The sequence below is a fragment of the Vespula vulgaris genome, chromosome 1, assembly GCF_905475345.1.
Source record: "Vespula vulgaris chromosome 1, iyVesVulg1.1, whole genome shotgun sequence".
Classification (NCBI taxonomy): Eukaryota; Metazoa; Arthropoda; class Insecta; order Hymenoptera; family Vespidae; genus Vespula; species Vespula vulgaris.
In genome coordinates, this window is record NC_066586.1 from 14,273,187 (window position 1) to 14,287,351 (window position 14,165).

Genomic DNA, 14,165 nt, shown 5'->3' on the forward strand with positions numbered 1-14,165 from the left:
CAAATTACTTGACTCTCCAGAATTACTTGGATCAGACACGAATCATCTCATCGACTGCTTATTCTTTTATTCTCTCTCTCTCTCTCTCTCTTTCTTTTTATTATTATACTTCATCTTTAACCCTCGTAACATTGTAACTCACACGTATGTAAGTTACCAAGGTTGTCGTCGATGCATCTCCTTAATCGCTTAGTAATCGTCCCATATTACTTAGATATTTTCTCTAGAATATTCTGATCATGCTTCTCGAAGGTATAGATTATATTCCAATTAGTCTGCGCATCACGCGTCTTTCCTCAATCTGTAAATCTTCTATGGCGACTAAATTCACTTTCAACAAAATTTTATTACCATCCCTTTTGTAACGCGTAAGTTTATCAAAAAATATATATTTATATAGTGTTCAAAATATCTGACGACCATATTTTTTTTCTTTTTCTTTTTCGAGAGAGAGAGAGAGAGAGAGAGAGAGAGAGACAGAAAAAGAGAGAACGTATCCATTTCATCATTTTATACCTGCGTATAAAAGTATTATTTTTTATTTACCTATATTCAATATCTTTTATTAGTAATATAATTTTACCTAAACATTAAGCAAATTTTATATGGGTATCAATCGAAATAAATATGACATTTTATTATACGAATATAATTTATATTATACATAATATTATACATGGTTATATTCGGTCGATTAGATAAATTATATTTTTTAACGATACTTATTTATGAATCTAATCAATAGAAATGAGTAAATATTTCATTTAATGATCCTGAATCTTGGATGAATTTTAATCAATTGGAAACAGCAAATTCATGAGATTATCTTTTCTTTCAATCTTCATCGATCGTTACCAAGATCCTTGGGATTCAGGTAAAAAGCTTTTCTTATTTCTTGTGACGATTACTTCGAAACACGAGTCCTATGATACTGATGGTTCGAAGGTATCGTTTCTAAGAATAGTCGATAAGAAAATGTTGGAAATTGTTTTTATGTTAGGTATATCTCTTCCCGGTTGATCGTCCGTCCTTCCTATCTTTTTCTTTCTAAAATAAGGAAAAGGAATGAACGTATAGTAAGCGCAGGACACGAAGAAGACGCATGCGTCTTGGCAATTGACTATAGTTACAAACGTTCCTAGTAGAGAACTACTTGACGCGGAAAGGCAAATGGTCGTGTGCGGCCATCGCGATCGGTTCTACGCACGACTACCTTATTATTTCACGACGATCGACGAACGTAGTCCAGAGACGGTATCCGGTAATCAATTTTTCCTTCTCGAGTCGTAAACCGATCGTCGCACCCTTCTCCTTCATTTTCTCGTGGAATTTTATTTTATACCATTATGAAGCTATATATATATATATGTATAGAAAGAGTAGTATAGAGAGAGAGAGAGAGAGAGAGAGAGAGAGAGAGAGAGAGAGAAATATGATGTAGCAGAATGAATTTTCATTTATCTATTATATATTATCTTAATGTAATTGTAGTTAATAATAGTTCTTTTTAATTTTTTTTTCTTTTTTTAAATCGACATTCTTTGAAAAGAAATAACTAACGATGACATTCTTTAATTTTCATGAAATTATGATAAGTAACGTATTTAAACAAATCACGGTTTCATTTGGTATATTATATATTTATACGATGGTGTACGATATATGGAAAGATATTATGTTAAATATAATTGTGTATTAGAATGTTAGGATAATAATTATCGTATAGAAATCTTTTCTATATCCAACGTGTTTCTTTTTTTGCATCAATTGAAGAAAACAAAAGTTATTTGATTTCGAAAAGATATTTGATTATCACACGGTGACCGACTTGTTGTGCTTATGTGAACGTACAGTACGCACGATTTGTATTCATTAAAAATGTCTCGTGCTTTTATACTGTGAGTGTGAAAATTTCTACACACACACACACACACACAAAAGAAAGAAGAAGAAAAAAAGATGAAATAAATTCAACACCAATCTTTATCCTACTTTGTGTATCTTAAAAAATGAACGAACTCACGATGAATAAAACTACTACACACGCTCGAAATTAATTGCCGAGTGACGTTTTTTAATTTCTTCGTTTTTCGGATTCCACCGTCACGGAAATATCGATCCTCGCGCGAGAGAAGAAACAAGGAAGAGAAAGAGGAAAAAGAAAGAGGGAAGAAGAGTAGGGAAGGGAGGAATAAAGAGAGAGGGAAAGAGGAACCTAAGAGTGTAATTAATGGCCCGTCGAAGATATTCATAAAGCCGTTTGATCCTTCCCTCTGGACTTTTGCTTGGCATTTAAACCGAGTGACCGGTGTGGCTCGCTTTGTAAGTCTTGATAAATCCGGTGTAATTTGCAACACGCCGATGGTTAGGTAATTGAATCACTTTAAAAGTGAAATAAAAGATAGATAAAAGAGAAGTCGTAAAAATTAATAAGATTTTTTGTTTTCCTTTTTTTTTCCCTTTCTTTCTTTCTTTCTTTCTAGATAACCACGAGCATGCGCACGAGAGAGAGAGAGAGAGAGAGAGAGAGAAAGAGAGAGAGAGAGAGAGAGAGAGAGAGAGAGAGAGAGAGAGAGAATTGCTCTGTCTCTTTTTATCCTTCCCTGATTTAAACACACGTTTTAAAAGATGCCAGTCGGTAAGAAAATCCTGGCAGCATACCTTCGAGGGCAATTAATACAACGTGTATTGCGACCAAACGTGCTTCGAAGAGATACAGCACTCGTCGTTATTAATTAGAGACGTTATCGTTTCTGATTACGCCTTCGAGCGTATTGATTTGACCGTTCGCAATACCAAATTATGTTTACGCTCGGGATTGTTAAATGATGGTACGGGAGGAATAACAAATAAGCGAAAAGAAAAAAGAATGAAAAGAAGAGATATATTTACATATACTTTCTTTACTTTTATATAATACTTAACAATATAAAAATCTTATTTTTACATAATATAATGATTTCAAGTATTCTTCTACTTGTTTTTATGTGTGTCTTTTAACACTCGTCTATCATTCGTTTATCGATAAATCTAATTTTCTACGATACTTGAACGAAATCGAATGTAAATTTTGTCAGGAATTTCATTTCGATTTGAGAAAAAGAAAAAGGGAGAGAGAAAGTATGTTCATCTGATTCAAGATATTATATTTCTTAAAGATTCGCGATCGAAGGTCTCAATGTCAATAACGTCTATATCTTTATATGTTGTTCTTTCTTTACCCCCTTGAAAAAATTAATCCTAATATCTTACGAAAGTCATCAGTGGTCTTCAGTATAATGCTCTTTTATTTTTCTAATTTGTTTTGCCTATTTTAAAGGATGCGCGAAGCGTCTTTAAAAGAATTCGTTAAAACGTAACGATGATTTTTTTTTTCTTTTTTTATATAGAGAGGTCCTCCCGTGTCCTCTATTCTTCCTTATGCCGATTATGTAGCGCAATTTACTCTCATTATTCGTAATTGGACTCGTGCCTTGCTCTCCCGCAAGTTAAGCACGTCTTCTGTTGCACGTACGCAGCTTTGCCCATTGTTGCGAGAAAGGACGAGCTACTACTCTCTTGTGCATAGAAAAACAACGTTCGTGGATAGCGAGATCGCAGTACCGTGTCCGCAAGAGGGAAGAGAGAACCAGCGGCACTTAGGCTGCTTAGCCACCGTAAGTTCTCATCATTAGAATCGGAAAAATGCGTTACTTTATTACCCCTATAATCGGTGAGTAAGTAAAGCCGACTAAGTTTACTCGTACCGTTAGAAAAATTTCTAACACAAGCTAAACTCTTAGCAGACACGCGAACGATCCGATAGATAGATTTTCCAACCACGATTTATTGTATATCATCTATTTATTGTACGATCCGTCATTTGACATTTTTTTTCTTATAAAGGACATAGCATCGCGATTTTTTCTTTTTTCCTTTTCTCTTTTCTTTTCCTACCTTTTTTATTTATTTATTCTTTTATCTTCTATATCTCGAAATAATGAATCAACTTCATCGATTTTTAATATCGATCTAGTATTTCTATAGAAGCGCCAACGATGCTGTGTCCTTCGTTCACAGTGGGAAAGGAAATAAAAAAGTGGACAACTATGATGACGTAAAAGGCTACTTCATTGAAAGTGTTCAACGCGCATAATGGTGCTCGTATGATCCAGCTAACAAATATATAGGTATTTTCTCTCTTTCTCTTTCTTTTTCTCTCGCGAGTGTCGCGAGTCTTGCGAAACGAGACTTCGCGTGGGTTTCACGATGTAAGTCAGTAAATCTTAACATCGACGATAAATTATATCGAACGTTCTAATATACGTTACTATATCATCGAGTGGACTTGCACAAGAGGGTAAAGAGAGAGCAAGAGAGAGAGAGAGAGAGAGAGAGAGAGAGAGAGAGATGTCCGAAGAGAAACTCGGCTAAAGTGTACGAAGAGAACTCGTATCGCATCTTATGGTGCTTTCTCAATGCGATGTCTCTTCTACTCAAACATAGGTACACAAATACATAGACAGACATGTATAAACGACGATTATGTTATCTTTGATGTCCCGTTAGAGTCATAAAATCCTTGACTATCGAAGCTCACGAATAAAGTTTCGATTCTTCCTACACAGGTATATAAGTTCTTTCGTCATGTTAGTTACTATTATCGAACATACATACGTATATATATATATGGTTAGTACATACTTATACTGTACTTATTTACGTGCATAGATATATAAGAGAATATAGCAAGAATCTCCTCGTGTCGTGAAAGGAAAAAAGAGAAAAGGGGTTGGCGCGATGGTTGGCTAGTCTTTCTCGACGAGCGTATAATTAAAAAGAAATTAATCGCGTTCGTCACGCGAAGTAGATGGAAAGTATGCTTGTTTCTGTGCCTACATGTATATAAGAGAAAGAGAGAGAGAGTAAAACTTGTCATGAAAAAAAAGATATGCAGTAAAAGAAAAATTTCTCTTTCTTTCTCTTTCTTTTTACTTACTTACTTATTTATTTATTTATTTATTTATTTTTTACTACTTCTCAATTGTATCTTTTCAAGGAAGTTAGCAACTCTTGCTCGTTTTGATCGGATAACCAATGAAGACGGTAATATCTCTCTGTCTTTCTCTCTCTCTCTCTCTCTCTCGTTCTCTTTCTCTCTATCTTTCACTCTTGAAACGTTAAGTCTACGTCGTTTTTCCGTCTTAGCCGATACACGTTCGATACCTGGCTGCTCCACTCTTTTTCTTTTGACTCGACATCGTTAGGCCGTCTCGTGGATTTCTCCATTCATCAATTCGAACGAGAAGAGAGAAAGAGAGAGAGAGAGAGAGAGGGAGAGAGAGGGTTAAAGGGAAAAAAGATAAAGAAGAAACTTAACGTAAGACGGAAAGCTCTCTGACTCGTAGTCTTACTCGTTTTCACTCGTCACATCCATCATGAATAATAAAGGGCGTGGACTGACGGTTTACGATCGATCTTTCGGAAAAGAGAAGAAAAGAGAAAGAAAGAGAGAGAGAGAGAGAGAGAGAGAGAGAGAGAGAGAGAGAGAAAGAGAGAGATCAGTCCTACTGGATTTTAAAATAATCGGTAAGGATGTAATCATAGAATCATAGAAATTATACGTCTCGTTACGATTTCGCACGAAAACGACTAGACCTTTTTTATTTCCCCTTTTTCTTCCATTCCAAAACGTCGATACATCGATTTATTTCAAAAAAGAAAAAGAAGAAAAATAAAAATAAAAGTAAGAGAGTAGTAAGAATAGGAATAAAAGTATAAGATGGTAAAACTAACTTGAGAGGAATCTTTTAATTCCTCTCTTCTCTTCTCTTCTCTTCTCTTCTCTTCTCTTTCGAAGATCGATAGTAGAGGCGTTTCGCGAAAAGTTAGCGAGCAGAGGCGTTGAGATCGTTACTTACTTCAGATCGTTAAATCCGCATTAGCAAGCTCGAGAGAGTTTGTATCGTGCGAAAGATAAGTTTGCCGTCGAGTTCTTTGAAATATATACCTACCGGTTTCGAAAGAAAGGGAGAAAAAGGAAAAAAGAGAGAGAGAGAGAGAGAGATTTTTCTTTTTCCCCTTTTGAACGAGTTACAACAAATATGAAGGTAACATGGTCAAGCATGAAAATAATTCGAAATTTATGCAAACGCCTATCAGTAAAATTCTTATTATTTTTCTTTTTCCCCCGTCTCTGATGATCGTTTCTGATTAAACAGCAAGAGGACATTTAAGTTGAGAGGTAAAATGAGTCGTCAACATCTATTCTGTCTGTCTCTCTCCTTTCTCTCTATCTGTCTTTTCTTCCTTCTTCTTTCTTTCTCTTTCTGAACGATCTTAACGAAGACACGCGCTAATAGCACGAGTCACGATCAACAATTTATGCTCGATGACTCGCGATCGATCGATCGGTCGATCGATCCGTCGGTTGGTCGGTCGATTGGTCGGTCGGTCGGTCGGTCGGTTGGTTGGTTGGTTGGTTGGTTGGTTGGTTGGTCGATCGGTCGGTCGATCGATCGATCGATGCTTGATACACGAAAGCTGAGGAAACTGAGAGAGGAGGATCTTGATCCTTCTTCGAACGTGATCGATGCCTCGACACGAAACGTACCATTCTATCGCGAAAGAAATAAGGATTTTCTCGATTCGCTCGGATGATCGTTTTAATAGAGACGAGTTCACGTTAATTTGTTATCCCGATTCTACTATGTATAATTAAGTATCCTGTTTGACGTTTCGTTAACACGTTCGCTTACCACAGAAACGTCATTTAAATATATAGGTACTTATTTACATATGTATGTATATCGGTAGTAATTGCGTACGTCTAAACGTTCAATTAATGAATTCGATATATATATATTATATATATATAATATATATATATATGTATATATATATATACACATATGTATATACATATATATGTACATATGTACTAATATCTACCTGTCGAACATATAAATTACACAACATAAAATCTACCACGTGAAATTGAAATTAAATTCATCTATTATTATTAATGATCGATCGATACGAGCATAGTTATTCAAGTGACACGAACGCGACATCCTATAATTTAATTCTATCTCTTTGCGAGTCTAGTAAAATTTTAAAAGATCCAACGAAATGAGAAGAATAGAAAGCAAAGAGCGTGAGAGCGTATGATCGTGAGAGAAAAAGAGAGAGAGTTTCTAAGAAAGAGTCAAAGAGCGATAAACTGCATAGATTCTAAGTTTCATTGTGTATGTTTTGCGACGATAATTTTCTGTTGATTCAATTTCTCGTAGAAAGAATATATAGTCAATCGTGGAGAAACCATTAGGCGAATCGACCATTCCCGCGAGTATGGCAATGGTAATGGTTGGAATGCAAAGGAATGCATTCTCTTTGGATTCGTTGTTTGTCTTTCGTTCGTCGAGTGAGTCCGAGTCGGACGAGTGGGATGAGTAGATAATTGTTTGGTATTTCTTTCGATTATGGCTAACCGGATTGTGTATATCTTGGGTGTCCGTTAAAAACGAAGGACAGATAAAATCATTTTCCCAATTAAGAAGCATAAAGGGAAACGAGGCATTGCTTTTTCTTTTAGAAAACCGACGTACACCTGTGCCGGGTGTACTTACAATCGTACGTGGAAAAATGAAAAGCTATAACCCTTCTACCTATATATATATATATAAAAAAGAACAAAAATTAAAAAAAGAAAAATATAGTGACGATCGATCGTATAGAAATAAAATCGAAAATTGATTATCTTTTACTCTTTCAAATGTTTTTATTTTATCCGAATACTGTATTTATTAATTTTATATCTTTCCCGGTCTCTCTCTCTCTCTCTCTCTCTCCTTTTTTTTCTTTTTTGAATTCAATCATTCATACCTACCCTCTGATATATAACACACGTGATAATTTGCTAAATATCGACAACTTAATGACCAATTTCTCTCGCGATCGAAGAACATTCGATAAATGTCTGAGTGTGTCATCCATTTCGAATGTTGAGATAATTTCAATCTCTCTCTCTTTCTCTCTCTCTCTCTCTCTCTCTCTCTCTCTCTCTTCTTTCTCTTAGTTCCAGGCATACTTACATTAGTAACGAGTACACGATGCAAATGGTTTAAGGAGAGAACGCGTCCATCTCGCGAACGCGTGTAATCTCTTAAGCGGTAACGATTTAATTTTGTTGCTTGCTTGCATCTTATCGATACCCTCTCACGCAGGTTTTACACGCGAATGGAATGTTTCTCCTGCACGTTTACCCGAACGTTTTTCGATTATTAAATTATTAACTTATTAATAGATTTTTAATCGAACATTTCCTGATTAACAGAATGATCTTTTTCTATTCATTTTCTATAAGACGATTTTATCGATTTTCCGTCTTCCTTCTTATCTTTACATTCGATTAATGATTAACTTTCAATGAAATGATGAATGATCGATGACTATCTAAAAGTTTTCTATCTTAGTTTACTCATTGAACGTATCAATTATATCGGTAAATTTGTTTGACGTTTGAAAAAATTCCAAGATTATACGATGTCGTACGCTTCGATAAAAAATTTCATATACCTTTCATATACGAAGTATCTTTTCTTTTTTATGGAGAAAGTAGATAATACCTTGTTTTATCCGTTTACAGTTTAATCGAATTTAATATTAAGATACAACAGATTTAATTGAATAGTTTAGCTACAACAATATTTTCTCGTTTATATTCTCTCGATATTCGATAGATAAAAATTCGCGTTGCTCGTGATAGAAAAATGATTATTCTTACTTTCTTTTCATGATATATATTTAATATATATTAACATATATTTTATATACAAGGAAGAAAATTTAAACGTTACCTTTTAATTTGGTACGAGAGAGATATATTAGAGAGAAAGAGAGAAAAAGAGAAATAGAGATAGAGTAAAAGAGAAAGAAAACTAGCTGACATTTAAAAATCAATTATGTTAATTAGATTCGTGCTTGGAATACATCGTTGATTCGGAAGTTAAAGGCGTGCTACATACACGCGCCTATACGTAAGAATGACACGCGTGTAAATCACAGAAGGGGCGCACCATGCGGGATCTTCAGTGGGTATTAGCAATCTCTTCCTCTACAAGACTGCACGCAACAATTTATAGGTGTTCGCGTTGTGTATATATGTGTATATGTACACACAAATGTATATATATATATACACACACACACACACACATATATATATATATATATATACGAGTGACCAACGTTCCGTTACCCTACGTGGCTCTTCTATTCACTGGCTCAGCGTGAAACAGATGTCCGTATAACGCCAATTATTTTCGTCGAAAGACTTCTCCCTGACGAAGACTCTTTCTTGGGCTGCGAACTATCCTCTGATGATAAATGATTGTCTCTATGCTTACTTTTTTTCTTTCTTTCTTTCTCTTTTTCTTTTCGTTTTCGTTTTCAATTTTTTTTCTCTCTCGCTACTCTCCTTTGGTCATCCCTTTATAATCGACCACGGTGGATTAAATCTTGATGATGAACGAGAACATTTTCAATTAGCGTGTATCAACGTTTCAATGGAAAAAACAACAGTAGTAATAGTAGTAGTAGTAGTAGGAGGTAGTTAGGTAATTGATAAAGATTTGTGGGTTAGGTAAATATTTAACAAGTTGAGCCTTTCAATCAATCCTTTTGATAATTCACACCGAATAAGTAGTTAGAACAACTATATTAGAAATTTCCATTTGTAATATGGAAACAAAGAGAATGTGATAACTAGATACCCTATATATATATATATATATACCGATTATATGGGATCGAGTTATCGTCCTGATCGGCTTAAAATCAAAACTTTAATCCGATTTGTCGTATACATTGGTAGGTAGGTATGTAGGTACTCTTTCGGATCTTGTTCTCTCCGTAAGACGAGGACGAGAAGAGAATGACGACGTTGTTGGCTCGTTAAGTTATCGAACTCGTTCTACTTGGTCTCGTCGTCACCCATGGTTCGTTCGCCATGTTATACTCCCGACGGACAACCCTTCTTACGAAAGCCTCGACAATAATAGCTTGACGATTTAAACGACTTCGTCGTATATGTCGTAACTTTCGATTTCTTATTTTAAAGATACACGCATCTTGAATAACACTTTGCGCGTTGCCCGACAAAAATACAAAAAGTCAGATAAAGATTGAAAAAGAAAGAGAGAGAGAGAGAGAGAGAGAAAGAGAAATAGAAAATGATAGTAAAAGATATCTCGTCGTTGCTCTTATCCATTCGAGATCTCGTTTCAAAGTGTCTCCTATATATTTTGCTAGGCTAGGCGCACGTGTGCTACGTCCTTCTTCGAGAATACTCTTGCGAGCGCGAACGACGATTTCCTTATACGGTCATCCTTCCTCGAAGCTGGACCGCTCCCATAGGGAGAACTGCAATCAAACTGTCTATCGGGTTAACGGCACAAAGGGCAAAGTGCTTTTAACCGTGAGATGCACGTTCTCTTATCTTAAGTTTATGATCGACTCGGTCTAACTTCTCTCGATCTAGGTAGTACCTTCTCGATCTTGAAATCCATTAACCACACATATCTGTCCTCGTTACTTCGTTTTATTTACGTGAAAATTTCATTATTTTTACGAAGAGGATAATTAAAAAGAGAATGAAATATGAAAGTACATACGTACGTACGTTCGAGATATTTGCGTGTATGCGGGTACTTGCGCGCTCGTATGTGCATGTGTGTGTGTATATATGTATATATATATATATATATATATATATATATATATATATATATATATACATATAGGATTCCAAGAAGTGCAAGGTAACGGTGCATTGAACGCACTTGAAAGGACATCAAACGTATATCGAAAGGTTCGAATAATCGAACGGCCTCGTGCTCGTACTCGAATTAAAACAGTCACGGTCGATGCGTCGTCGACGTGTAATTTATTCTATCGGACGGATGAATAGATTAGAAAGAGAGAGAGGCAACATAGAGGTAGAGAAACAGAGGGAGTGAACAAGATAAAGAAAGAAGGATAGAGAAGGATACAGAAAGAAAGAGAAAGAAAGGACGATGCATGGATCGTGCAACACGGAGTCTTACGAATCGTCACTTTAATGACGACTCCGAGCCGGTACGAGTACTCCCTTCCTGTTCATTTAATGATACCTACACGAAGACAATGCCACGATCTATGAACAATAAGATCAAGCTGACCTCGCCTCTTCTCGTCTCGCGTGATTCCTTTGCGAGGATTATAGCGTGACCATCTCTTTCTTTCTTTCTTTCTTTCTTTCTTTCTTTCTTTCTTTAGTACCTCATCTTCTCTCTCCCTCTCTTTCTTTCTCTCTCTCTCTCTCTCTCTTTATCTCCTTCCATTCGAATGCTCGTTATCTTACTACAAAAAGTTTTCAGATCGTAGAGAAATCAGATACAATGGACCGTATAGAATTAGACTCGATATCGATACCATTTAGTATTTACACTCGTTACGAATTGACTTACGAGTTGCAAAAGGCGTCCTTGATGATCGCCCGCCGATTATATATTTCCGATAACATCTTTTTGCCGAGAGCACGCAAAAAGATAACTACTCTTTCTTTCTCTTTCTCTCTATCTCTCTATCTTTCTCTTTTGTTACTACTATGGACGTGGTCCATTACACCGACGCTTCTTCGTCTAGCTAGCTCGATAATAAGGCTCGATAAGCTTGAACATACATACTTAGCTACAGCTCTCTGTGTCGCTGTGAACGTGTCCTATCGTAACTTTATTTATCGACCAGCACCGTTCGTACTTACTTACTTACTTACTAACTTGCCGTTGCGGTTCACCGCGTTTCTACTCGTTCGATTCTCAAGTTCACCTTTTTTAATATGTAATCGTAGTATGTAGTAAGTACTTACACTTGCTTGCTCGCTTACTCGCTTACTTGCTTACTTACTTACTTACTTACTTATTTTCTTACGTACTACTATAGTATCACGTTGGAACATGGTTTTTTCTTTTTCCTTTACTTTGTTTTTTCTTTTTCTTTTTTCTTTTCTTAACCGAAAATATTGCCGCTGGTTATTGCAAATTGTTTGTTTCCACGAACACCTTAGCGAGATATCGAAGCTTCGGGCAATTTTAAGGGTGCAGTAGGAACCTTAAGTACGGTCCTGTACCAGTATTTTCACGGGTCGGTTGTTCCCTTACAAACGTTTAACAACAGGATCGATGAATAATAAATTCTAGCGAATTAAACCAGGAACCCCTCGAGTCTTTTCGAGAAAATTTATAACCTTGGAAATTTTCTTCTTCGACGTTCAATCTTTAATCTTTTCCCCTCTCTCTTTCTCTCTTTCTTTTTTTTTTAAAGATCGAAGATACACGTAAACTTTCTTTTAATATAAAAAAGCAGATAGTATTCGAAAGTCATCTTTTACTTTTTGTAAAATAGATGCAACTTTTTTTATAGTATTTCTTTTATTAATCATACATATGTCTGTTATTCTATATCTCGTTGGTATTCACAATATCTTTCATTTTCTATGATTTCAATTTTCTTAATTTCTTCTTTGTATAAATTTTACTTATTACTTTATTGTTCGAATTTCAATCTGTATTAAACTTGAAAGAGTTAAAATAATTTACGAGACTCGCCGTAACGAAATGAAAAATTTTGAATTCAAAGATCTCTCTCTCTCTCTCTCTCTCTCTCTCCATTTCTCTCTAACTGAAGAAGATAATAATTAATAAATATCTTGATATATCTCCGAGGTAATATTAAGTCGTTAGATCGGGAAGAATCGATTGTGGAAACATTTACAAGAGGGCAATTTTGTTAAGCAGGCGCTGATAATGTTCGATCGCGTAGTGGTAAAGCGATATCGTGCTGGACGGGCCCATAAAAGCTTGGGCCGCGGCCGTGCATGAAATACTATGATCCGTTCGCCATCACTGTGGTTTGCGATCTGCCGATATCGTGGATAAAATAAACAGAGCGAGAGAGCTTCTCTCGTCGTTCACCTTCCTTCTTTTCTTTCCTTCATCACGATCTACACCGATGTATATATACATATACATATATATATATAATATGTATGTATGTATATGTTTATATATATATATATATATGTTATGTATGTGTCGCGACATTGCATCGATTATCGCTTGCTCTTCCATGTTTCGTGGAAATCTTCGTGGTTTTAACGTATCATTACAGAAGTGGGGTCCGAGACGTCGTTCCGTCGTACCGCCTGCATTCATTTTCTTTTTGTTTTTTATTTCTTTTTTTTTCTCTTTTTTTTTGTTTTTCCCCCTTCTTTCTTTCTCTCTAACGGCCATGATACACGGACGAAATGCATATGTGCTAAGAATACGAACCCTCCGGTGGTATCCTCGCTCGTACGATTATTGAAAAGATTTAGTAGTGAAGATGAATGCTCTGTACAATTTGCACCTTGGTATTCGATTGAAAATTTGCGATTTTGCTTTTTTTTTTCTTTTCTTTTCTTTTCTTTTCTTTTCTCTCTCTTTCTCTCTTCGATAGTCGTTCTTGAGAATTCCGTTCTCGAGTTATAGTTAAATGTATGTACATCTATATATATGAATTTATACTGTATTTAAAAATATACATCATATACCTTGGATAAATTCTAATGGAAATCCTAATCGAATTCTTCATTATTATTTACAAAATTTCGAATAGGTATATACAATTCTCTTTGTAAAATATGAAACAATACAAGTTTCTATCGAATGTAAGTATGAATCATTAGATCATATAATAAATCCTTAACCTGTCTACGCCTTAGCTACCTAAGACTTTGTACACGTTAGAAAGTGGCGTGCGCCACACAGATTTCACCGATTTGTCGTCGGCATCGAACGAAACAAGAAGAAATTTACACGAGTTTCACTTCGGCCGATCGTTGAATTGTAAAGCAACAGTTGCGAGAGACACTTGCAGGCGCGGTGTTACTTCGGAGATCGCTGGATATTTAAATCGATCTTTAAGTAAGCCGACAACGACAAAGCTACCTACGAACGAAGAACGAAAGAGGGAAGAAACGCGAGAATAACTCAACGAGAGGAAGAGAACCAGAGAATTCTTGTATTCAAATTCTCTCGAGGTCTCTCGATCGTGACCGTGTCACGTGTTTCTCTTTACCTTTGTTGTGTATACGTGTGCACGTATGT

At 35.7% G+C, this 14,165-nt stretch overlaps 1 protein-coding gene across 6 annotated transcripts in view; it reads left to right on the forward strand.

Annotated features, from left to right (window-relative positions):
• The window catches only part of LOC127066386 (ankyrin repeat domain-containing protein 6), a 115,905-nt gene that overhangs the window by 11,065 nt on the left and 90,675 nt on the right, over positions 1-14,165 (forward strand). For 2 of the 6 annotated variants that reach the window (XM_051000076.1, XM_051000092.1), the window contains exon 1: positions 2,510-3,656. The exons of the other annotated variants lie outside the window; for them this stretch is intronic. The gene's annotated coding sequence lies outside the window, so the exon portion shown is untranslated. Of the gene's footprint in view, positions 1-2,509; positions 3,657-14,165 lie in introns of those variants that run through there. 6 annotated transcript variants of the gene reach the window in all.